Raw genomic sequence first — 10913 nt, 5'->3', positions numbered from 1 at the left:
ATGACTTGACAACAGAACATTTTCTACTGTTTATCAGCGGCTGTAGACCGAATTACACTGAAGCTGATGGACGGCCTCTTCTCAGGCTGGTTCATTTGAAGGTTTCCTCTGGTTTAAATGGAGTTATTGTTTTTTTTTCCTTCCTTACAGGTGTGGAGTTTATTTGCGCTCTCGTGCTTTTCATTACGAGGTCTTGACCTCGCCGTGTAAAATCCCCTCAGGGTGTGACTTGGTGTTAAATAATTAAAACTGAATTGAACCAGTTTGTTTTGTGTCAGAAAAAAAAGTGTTTCGTTTTGGTTCCGATGGCAGAAGTGAAACCTGTGAGACAGAACTGAACAACGGAGAGATACAAAACACAGGTATGAAGATATTTTGAGGTCAAAACAGCCAGTGGGAGGGAGATGCTCTATAATATGGATGTTAGAGGAGGGAATGCTCTATAATCTGGATGTTAGAGGAGGAAGATGCTCTATAATCTGGATGTTAACGGAAGAAGATGCTCTATAATCTGGTTGTAAAGGGAGGGGTGCTCTATAATCTGGTTGTTAGGAGGAACTGCTCTATGGTCTGGATGTTAGAAGAGGACGGTGCTCTATAATCTGGATGTTATAAGAGGAAGATGCTCTATAATCTGGTGTTAGAGGAAGAAGATGCTCCATAATCTGGATGTTAACTAAGGAAGATGTTCTGTAATCTGGATGTTAACTGAGGAAGATGCTCTATAATCTGGATGTAAATGGAGGGAGATGCTCTATAATCTGGATGTAAAGGGAGGGAGATGCTCTATAATCTGGTTGTTGGGAGGAAGATGCTCTATAATCTGGATGTTAAAGAAGGAAGATGCTCTATAACCTGGATGTTAATGGAGGAAGGAGCACTATAATCTGGATGTAAAAGGAGGGAGATGCTCTATAATCTGGATGTAAAAGGAGGGAGATGCGCTATAATCTGGTTGTTAGGAGGAAGCTGCTCTATAATCTGAATGCTAAAGGACGAATATGCTCTAATTTGGATTATCGCTGAAGTTAGAAGAGGGCAGATGCAATAGATTGACTGCTTTAATGTTGTTTCCACAAAGACTAAATTGGAGGTAAAATTATCTTAACATTGTTTTAAACTGCTCAAATCTTTGGATATGAATTATTGTTCTCATTTCTTTTTGACATATATATTTTTAAACGTGGCAAATAAATGGATGTGAGCTCAATGTAAGATGTTTGTTAGGACAAAAGGAAAGGAAACTAGCAGAATTAATGTGCACATCATTAAATACGAGGAAACATCTAAAAGGTTCGTAAAATAATCGCAGGATTCAGAACTTTAAGCACGCAGCAGTGTGTCACACCAGAGTGGCTTAAATTAAACCCGAGGCAGAAATGCAAGTTCTCACAACTGGGAACTAACTTGTCGTAGAACTGTGTTTACTTCTTCATCACCTTTAAATATGCTAAAATCCCAGCAAACGTTCAGATTTCACTGACTCACAAAGGCGCTGGAGGAGTTTTCTTCTCCGGAGCAAACCTCACAAACTTATTTAGTTTACATCATTATATTATTCTAAGACTTTGTTTCTTATGTTTTACTCGGAGTCGATGTTTATTTTCAATCTCAGAACTAAAACGTGTCATAAATTGTGCAAGAGTGTTCAATTCTCCCTTTTTCTCCTCAACGTAATCCTCCACAAAATATTGTTTTAATTTAGAGATCAAGAATTTGAGTTTTCGGTCGACGTGCTGAAGTCATAACTGATGCCTGAAGACAACGTTCATATAATCTTTATAATCACCGCACGGCCCCCCCCCGCGGAGTTCGCTTTAATTGCTAATCCCGCACAAATGAAAACCTGGAGGAATGTTTTGTGCGTCGAGTTACTTTGTGCGATAAATTTCTGTTTAATTAAACATTTCAAGCCGGGTGCTCGTCGTCCTTTTCCCGTGCCGGAATAGAAGGGAGGAATTTTAATGGACGCAGATCTGTAAACCTGGCCCGCTCACACTTTATGCATGCTAATCCGGGAGAGTGTGTGTGTGTGTGTGTGTCTGGTGCAGGAGTGTCATTTTCTATAGCTTCACTGATTGGTGCTGGACGGAGCAGAAGGTCCAGGTTAAGTGGTAGATTTGCTTTCAGGCACTTCAACATAGATGCCTGGTTTGTTTTTTTGGTTTGTTTGTTTTTTTGTTGCAGCACCGGGTCAGGTTCAAGTTTGACAGCAATCGGTAGGGTAAATGTTCAAAACTCACTCCATTTCTGAGAAGATGACATCAGAGAAACAACATCAGAACGACTGAAGTTGGAGTCTAAATGCACCATTAAATAAACACATTTATTACATTTACAAAATCATGTGAAGGACATTTTTAGCTCCTTTTTAGAGACGATGCATCCTGGACAAGTTGTGCATGGAAACAATTGTAAATCAAAGTCTGTAAAATGAGTAAAATAAGTTTAATATTGGGGCAAAAAACAGGATAGTTATTGCTTCAGCCCGTGGTATCCAAAATAAATGACTGTGTTAATAAAAAAATTAAGAAAAAAACAGAAACAGTAATGTGCAAATACTGATGATTGAAAAAAAAAAATTTTTCTGATTCTACTGGTTTTGTTAATCAACACTTAGAAGCCTGTTTAGGTCAGTATAGAGGCTCAGTACAACTATTTACTACGGGCAAGTTGTGCATGCGCAGTAGCAGCGTTTCTAAAAAGTTATGTTTCCCCCCGTTTCCATGGAGACGGAGTAAGAACATTTTCAAGAAGTTCCACCTTGGAAGCCATTTTTGAAACAGTTGAGTTTTTAGTGGCTCAGAGCGACATAGTCATGTTAAACTGACACTCAAAACGTAACAGAATTTTCAGGGTTCACTCGCCATGTAAGCGGAGCCTCCGACTGCTGTAGTTTTCCTGCCCACTCGCTAGGTGGCAGTCTTCACGAGCATGTGCAAAAGTATTTCCTATTTCCTACTTAAAGACATTAAATTAAATCCTGCTGCTTCTTCATCATTTGTAGTTTTTGATAAAATCAGGAAAAAGGACAAAACTTGCTTTCCAATGAGCAAAATACTACCAAAGCTTTTCTGGGGTCAATGTTCCTGGATCATCAAAAGAAAGACAGTAAATAATGAGAAACACTGCATGTGACAGTACCTTATTGTCAATTCCTCTAGGGAGTAGAACTCAAAGAATATTGTTTTTTTTGAAACAGATATTTCTATCTTTAAACTTAACAGTGTTTGTTTTTACTGTCATTTGGAAGTCAGAACATTTTTAGAAAGAGACTCAAATGACACAAAATCTTAAATATGAAGTATTTTTAACAAAAGTTTGCTTAATTTTATTGTTGAATTCAGAGAGTGTACCTGTGCAATTACTGCAGAAATACTTCATGTGTTTAGATTGTCCGAGGGACCTGGAGGACTCACAGGAAAACCCATGCACAGGAATAGCATGCAAACTTTGGGCTCCCGCGCCTTGAATCGAACCGGGATGTATTTAGTGCCGACCACTGCACCACCTAGTGATTATTTGTGAATGCTGCAGGTTGCAGCAGGAAGCAGGCATATAAATCTTATTTATTTAACATTGAAATGTGAGCTTCTGGGTTCATTTATAGAACTTACAAGCTTGATCCTGTTTTATGCTAATGTATGCATGTATCATTACACAACAAAACGCTCAAGGAGGAATCTTTTCCAGCTAATTTGCTTACTGAGCATGAGACAGTTGGGTTTTATGACTTTGTGTCAACATGTCTGCTGCAGCAGGGCAGCGTGCATGTTTTACAAAAGCTCCGGTTTCTATTGAAGCGGGTGTATTTTCCACGATGGGAGCACTTCTGAGTGTGACGCTTGATGACGCAGAGTCTCATTATACTGACGCTTTCCGGTTCCAAGCGTCGCCTATTCAGATGAAGTGGAGGCTCAAATCTAAAGCGTTATGTTGACATATTTTTGTGAGGTTTTGGATTGTATTTGAAATTGTATAGGATGCATTTTCCACCAACACTGATGCAAGTAAGAATGCGTTCGAGAATGAGGTGATTCATGTTGGTTAATTTTAGAGAACTGTACAAGGAGAAGAAGGCGGACTATTAATCCCCTCAAGGAAAAGCCTGCGGAAGCTATTTCTCCGCATGTAACACCTCCATAGTTAACCTTCACTGCACATGCTCATAGAGATGGGCTGCTTGGGGAGCTGCGGGTTGTTTGCATTATTGAAAATATTGACAATTTAATGATGTTTGTCTCTTATCACAGGATGAATTAAAATTTGACTAACTGTGTGTGCAGTACAGGTGTCCTTCTCCAAGCACAATATATGAGTATTTCCCAGTAGTGGGCGCTATAGTACCAGCAGCTCAATGAAAATGGTTTCATTTTTTCAGAATTCAGCAAAACTCAATGAAACAAAGCTAACTTTTTCAGGATGAAGAATTATATCTTAGATATAAAGTAACCTCTGTCTGGAAAGTACAAGAGTTGTACTTTCCAATGATGTGTATAGTTTATTGTTACTTTGAAAACCCTTCTGTGTTTGTTCCTGAGAAGATTAAAAGAAGAAGTAAAAATTCTGGCTTTTCCCAGTCGCACGAGAGCCAAAATATGGCATACATCATGGTAGCCTGTTTCCATGGCAACCAAAAGTACTTGTTTTTGTTTTAATTCATCAAAAGAAACACGTTTGCAAAGTTTCATGAAAATCTGACAGATGCCACTTTGAATGGTTTAGACCCTAATGGCGGATTTTCTGAGTCGGCAGCTCTTAGTCATGTTTAGCATGTAGCATCACTGGTGCGTGAGCCTGAAACTCTTTAGCATGTAGCATGTAGCACGGCTCGGAGAAGCAGTTAAACTACTGAGCGACATCGTTCTTACTGCTGGTCCAAATGTCTCTGGTGATGAAGTTTAATGAAATAATACGACAACATGTCGAGTATCACGATGTCGTTATTGTGATACTCAATATTATACATGTTGACTTAATATCTTTTGGTTGGTCTATAAGTTCTTCTTTACATTGAGGAGATGTATTTTATATCGACAGATCCTTTATGGAGTTTTTCTCTGCTTGTGTATCTTGTCTCCTCACACAGTCCCAGACTGACCTCCACCTTATGTCCTTTTGTTGCTGCGCTGCGCAGAGACTTTGGATTTAATCAATTCCTCCTCGATTGTATCTTGTCGCAGATAAGAGATGAAACGTCGGTCCGTCTTCAGATGGTTTAACGTTTGTGGGATGCAGAGGAGATCTAAAGCAGGAAAACGATACAGAACATGAACATAAGTTTTCTGTGTGTAAATGTGGACGTATGGAAACAGTTTTCTGTGCACGAGGAAATCCTTCACTCCCTCCTGTGTGCACTCAGCCAGCACAATCACACACCCACACACACACACACACACACACACACACACACACACACACACACACACACACACACACACACACACACACACACACACACACACACACACACACACACACACACACACACACACAGATTGGATTTGTTGGCTTTGCAGAGTTTTGTCTTCCACTAAATGTGAATCCCGGAGAGGCGTGGAGGTCCCTGGAGGCCAAGCTCAATTTGATTCATTAGAGTTTGTCCAATCAGGCTCAAGATGGCCGTCACCGGGAAGGTCGAGGAGAAAGGACAAGAGATCATCGAATCACACACACACACACGCACACACACACACACGCACACACACACTGAAGACAAGAGCAGTGATTTCTGAGCATAACCTTCATATTGCCTAACCTCGTGAATGCAGGTTTCGTCCTTTTTCTTCGCATCTATTTTACGGTTCCAGCTTATTTTCTACAAATGAAATAGAAATAAATCAAGTCCTGCAGCCACAGATGTGACCTCAGTGTGACCCCTCCCCTACATTACAGAAGTGCTGACACAATATGAGCCGCTTCTTCTTTTTGGTCAAAGATCAAATCTTTTGGGCATTTTGAATTTAAAACAGCTTGGTTGAGGAGTTAAGTCCTTAATTTAATTATTAATATTCCTCTTTCAGATATATCCTTGGTTTTGATGTCAATTTAATTTGGGACGCACGAATATCACTTTTATAAAGTACAAGTAATAACCTTTTTGACACAGTATCAATACAAGTACTTAATAATTCATTGCCATAAAGCCCAGTTCATAGTCCAAATGTAAACTATATGTGAAGATTATGTGTTGCTGCAAATCATCCAACTCTCAGGCCCCGTTTACACGACAACAAATTCGAGTATATCCACAAAACTTTCTTCACTTTTGGGGGGTCCGTTTACACGACACCAGTTTGCGGATGCACTGTATCCGCAAAGTTTTTAATCCGGCTCCCAAGGTGGAAAGATTCTTTCACGGTGCAAATCCCTCCTGCATAGACTGATGGAGGCTACAGAGCCTGTTACTGCGTGTATCTCTTCCCCTCCATTCAGTTGTAAACAAACATGGCGGCCGCGTAGTGGTACGACCCGCGGTCCATATTCTAGTTTTATCATCCAGATCAGTAGTTTAATAGTTGAGACTCTCCCCTGATAGCATCCGATGTGTCATCAGTCCATGCGGATGTCAGCTTCTCTCCATTTTCCTCACGTTTATAGTGTTTTGTTCTCTGCACACGTCTGTGTAGTTTCATTACAAAATCAAGCAACAGTGCCCTCCAGTGGCCCGGCATACTAACTACATCGTTGTCTCTGTGTCCGCTGCTGCAGTGTAAACACACTCCTTTTTTTAGCGGATTAGGTGTCGTCACGTGAAACGTTGTCGTGTAAACAGGGTCTAACAGGCGGACAGTTCAGAGTAGGTATAGCGAAGAAGCATCTATCGAGGCACCGCAATGTGCGCAATGTCAATTCCTTTACACACACAACAATTATACACAGTGTAATGTGCAGTGAAATGATTGAAGTGCTTGTTCCACACCGAAACAACAGTTTTTATTGAACAGAAGAATTTTTTTAATTTAGAGCACAAGTAAGGAACATAGCACTATATGTCAATATAAATAATATTAAAATAAACATATAAACTAATGTAGAGCGAGGGATCACAGTTAAAGTCTCTTCTCAAGAAAACAAGGCTAAAGATTGCAGAACTAAAGAAACTCTAGCTGGCAAGTGAAAGCAGAGTTTCAGTGAGATAGTTCAATGTGTCGCCCCGACACAGACCCACGACTGGCTCCGGCACTGAAGATAAATACAATTTTAATTATTAAGGTGAATAGAAATATTCAACAGTTGCAGTGGTTTGCTCTCTCCTCACAGCGAGAAGGTGCCGGTTTAGATCTCGGCCTGTGTCTTTCTCCGTGGAGTTTGCGTGTTCTCCCTGCCTGTTTGTCTTCCAGATATTCCATTTTCCTCCTGCAATCCCCAAAACATCCATTTGAGGTTAACTGCTGTTAAATTGCCCCTGGCTGAGTGTGTTTGTACTGTGATAAACTGTTCTGGGATATTTTCACGTCTCCAGGGCTTTACAATGTCACCAGATCGCTCTTTGGGGAGTGTGAATTACAATTAGTTATTAATTACCAGGTCAGAGAAGAATGTATTGGATTTAGGCTGAACGTGAATGTTAATCAACCTCCACTTACTTTGGGCTACGAACATAATTTAATCCATTTGACTTTTTTTTTTTTTCCATTAATGTGATTAGTTTTCAAATTGAATTTGGTTCAGCTGTCACTTTTGGAGTAAACACAGGAGCTGGAGCGTTGGTCGGGCTCCCGTCCCACCAGCAGCTTCCTGGATTTGATCCGTCTGCTTTCATCTTTTTAATGCGCTCCACATTTGAACTTTCTCTCTTTCCTTCACTTATTTTATTTTATTTTGCATGTTTCCTTTTTTTTTTTTTTTTACATCTCCTGCCTTTTGTTCCCCCTCGCCATCGTTTCTTCTGAGCCTGTGTTCGTTAGTTATGTGGAGCCTGGTGAGGCTGCGTTTGCTCGGAGAACGATTGAACTCTTCTGATGTGACGAGCTCGTCTGCAGCGTCTGATCAGAGGAAACTTGTTGGTTGTTTTCCATGTTTGTTTGACTGGAGCTTCTGTCTTCTCTTTCAATTAAGAATTATTTTCTTAGTAATGATACGATAAGGGGAATAAATATAGGTTAGGTGTGATTATTTTCGTCGGGAGACTCGTGAGGAGCAGAGCTGAAAAATGTGATTGTGATCCTTGTTTGTGTAGGTGTGTGTATATATATATATATATATATATATGAGTGTAAACACTGTGGGCCACATGGATGTACGGGTGTATTCATATCCTGTCTTTCACCAGGGGGAAGCTTACAATGAGAACTCATCCTGAACAAAAAGGTTTTAGAAAATACAAACTGAAGGCAGAAAATTAACATTATTATAATTATTATGAGACTTCAGCACATAAGACGCTCCTTAAATGAACCACTTTACTTAAAAACGTGCACACAAAGATCTTCCTCGAGTTCCATCATCGAAACGTATTGATTTCCTCCCAGGCCCTGTTTACACCACAAAAATCTCAGGTGAAAATGCCAAATCTTTGTAGCGTTTTAACGGTGTCATTACTGATCCCGGATCATCAGAGGAACATGGATTGCTGCTGAAATGATCTATTAAATCTACTGTCACACCAAAATGAAGAGACGGTGTCAAACATAAGGCCCATGGGCCAAAATCTTCCCACAAGAGGCTCCAATCCAAACAAACCACAAAGCAAATTTAAAAAATATCTTCTTTTTTTTCCAACAATAGCGACCCGAGCTGCGACATCGATGATGTTGCCATGAAAGCCTCAAAGCCAAGCTGTCAAGCTCCAAGCTTTTTGGGTTTCCAGTTTTTCATGATTTCGCATAATTCAAGTCAAAATCATTAGTTGGATGTGTGAATTGTGGAAAATAAATAAAATAGCATATCATCATATCAGGGTGAGTTTAGATAAGAGAAGCTTTGGTAAAAAAAATGTTGTTTGTTTTTTTGTCTTAAATGTGACCTGGACGTTAGACTTTTTACACCAGGGGTGCCCAACATAAGGCTAGTGGTACAAAACCGGCCCACAAGTGGCTCCAATCCGACCAAACCACCAAGCAAATTGTAAAAATTTTAATGAAAATATTGATTTTTTTTTTAAAAGAAATTTCTTAAGGGTAGCGACATGAAACACTGAGAGCCAGGCTGAGATGTTGGCATATATTGGCCTCCTGCTGCTATCAAACTAACCACAAAGTCACGGTGTCAGGGTGAGTTTGTAAATTTCACTGCATTTGGCACCAGGACTTTTAATTAAAATTGGCTTTATTTTGGAATTGGAGTCATTTTTGTTTGAACTTGTTTGGTTTTTGTGAAAATAAAGACATTTCCATCATGTATACTCTCCGCCACGACAAAGAGAAACTCTCGTTTAAATTTAAAGGTTATTGTGGTGCTATTTTAGGGGTACAGCCCACTGAAGATGAAACTGGGCTGCATGTGGCCCCTGAACTGAAATGTGTTTGACTCCCTTCATCCATTTACTCAAACATAAAGAGGAGAGGAAGATGCACCATATGTCAAATTTAAGCATTCACACCTCTCAAAGAAAGAGTAACCTGAACAGAATCCAACCAAAAGGAGTTGAGTGATTTGAAAAACACCCAAGTTTCAGAACGACCTTGGTGCTCATGTATAAACTCTGCTTTATTGTGAATGTGACAAGAAACAAGAAGAAAGTCAAAGTGTGGATGAGTGGCTTTCTTGAACTAAAGAAAATGTGGAAGTAAAGAATAAGTTGTGTTCAAGCTAGATTACATCTTTGAAGCTGATTCAGTTTAAAAATGTCTGATGAGTCAAAGGAATCTGGCAAAAGTAAACATGAAGCAAGATGTGTCATAAAAACAGCTCAAGGTGAACGAGTTGGACAGTTTTATGACTAACAGCAACTCTTAGTCACTAACCTGAGGGAGGAAACTGGTAATATTCCCAGATTATCCTGCTGAATTGAACAAGTCTGCTGCTAGAGGAACCGGACGTTGTGGAGGAACCTTGGTTTATTAGAGGTAACTCCAACATGACACAAGAACTTGAACAAAGAAAAAGTTCAACAATAAGAGAATGAGTTCAGTGGAAGGAATTGAAAGAAAACAAGAGTAAAAACATACAGTATATCAACAATATAGTAAAATAAAATAACTAAAATAAAATAAAACAAAATGTCACTATATTACAGAGTATCAAAAGCCAGTCTGAATAAATAGGTTTTCAGGCTGGAATTTAAAGAGGATTTCAATTGTTAAATTGTTTTAAAGAACAACGTCAGTCCTGAGATAAAGACAAACCTGTGATTACTTTGGCAAATATTGTAGAAAAGCCCGGAAGCTATTAACTCAAAGGTGAAGAAAAGAGAAGGGGATCCATTAAAACCACATTTATATGAAAATGTTTCAAGTGAAAATCAATTTTAGAATTTCATTTCAGAAAAGTTTCACATTTACGCGATAACATTTTGAAAACGGCAGAGACACCAATGATGTAGTTTCCATGTAGGGCCACTCGTGGGTGCTGTTGTTTGTTTTTGTAAAGAACAATCCGCTCTAAACAATAACAATGTGAGAACACGAACATTCTAGTGGACAAATTACCAAATTGGATTGTTATTACGGTGACTGTCAAAATAAAACTAGAAATACACTCGGTAGAGTGCAGACCTTCAATAACGCCACATTTGTATGCAGAATCAAGTTAGCATCCCTAGCATTATAGCCATTAGCTCATTTCGACGCTACCTAGGTCAGGTAGCTACATCACCGTTAAACACTGAGCTGGGAGCGTCTCCATGGCAACAGACGCTGATCTCCTTTGATTTCCATTTGGTGACTCTCTCATCCGCTTTATATGGGACATTTCTTTGCAGTTTTTTGGATTTATTTAGAAACAGTTAACGTCCCAGAATCTAATCGATT

This window comes from Lipophrys pholis (genome assembly GCF_963383615.2).
Source record: "Lipophrys pholis genome assembly, chromosome: 4".
Classification (NCBI taxonomy): domain Eukaryota; kingdom Metazoa; phylum Chordata; class Actinopteri; order Blenniiformes; family Blenniidae; genus Lipophrys; species Lipophrys pholis.
Note: the sequence above shows the minus strand (reverse complement) of the source record.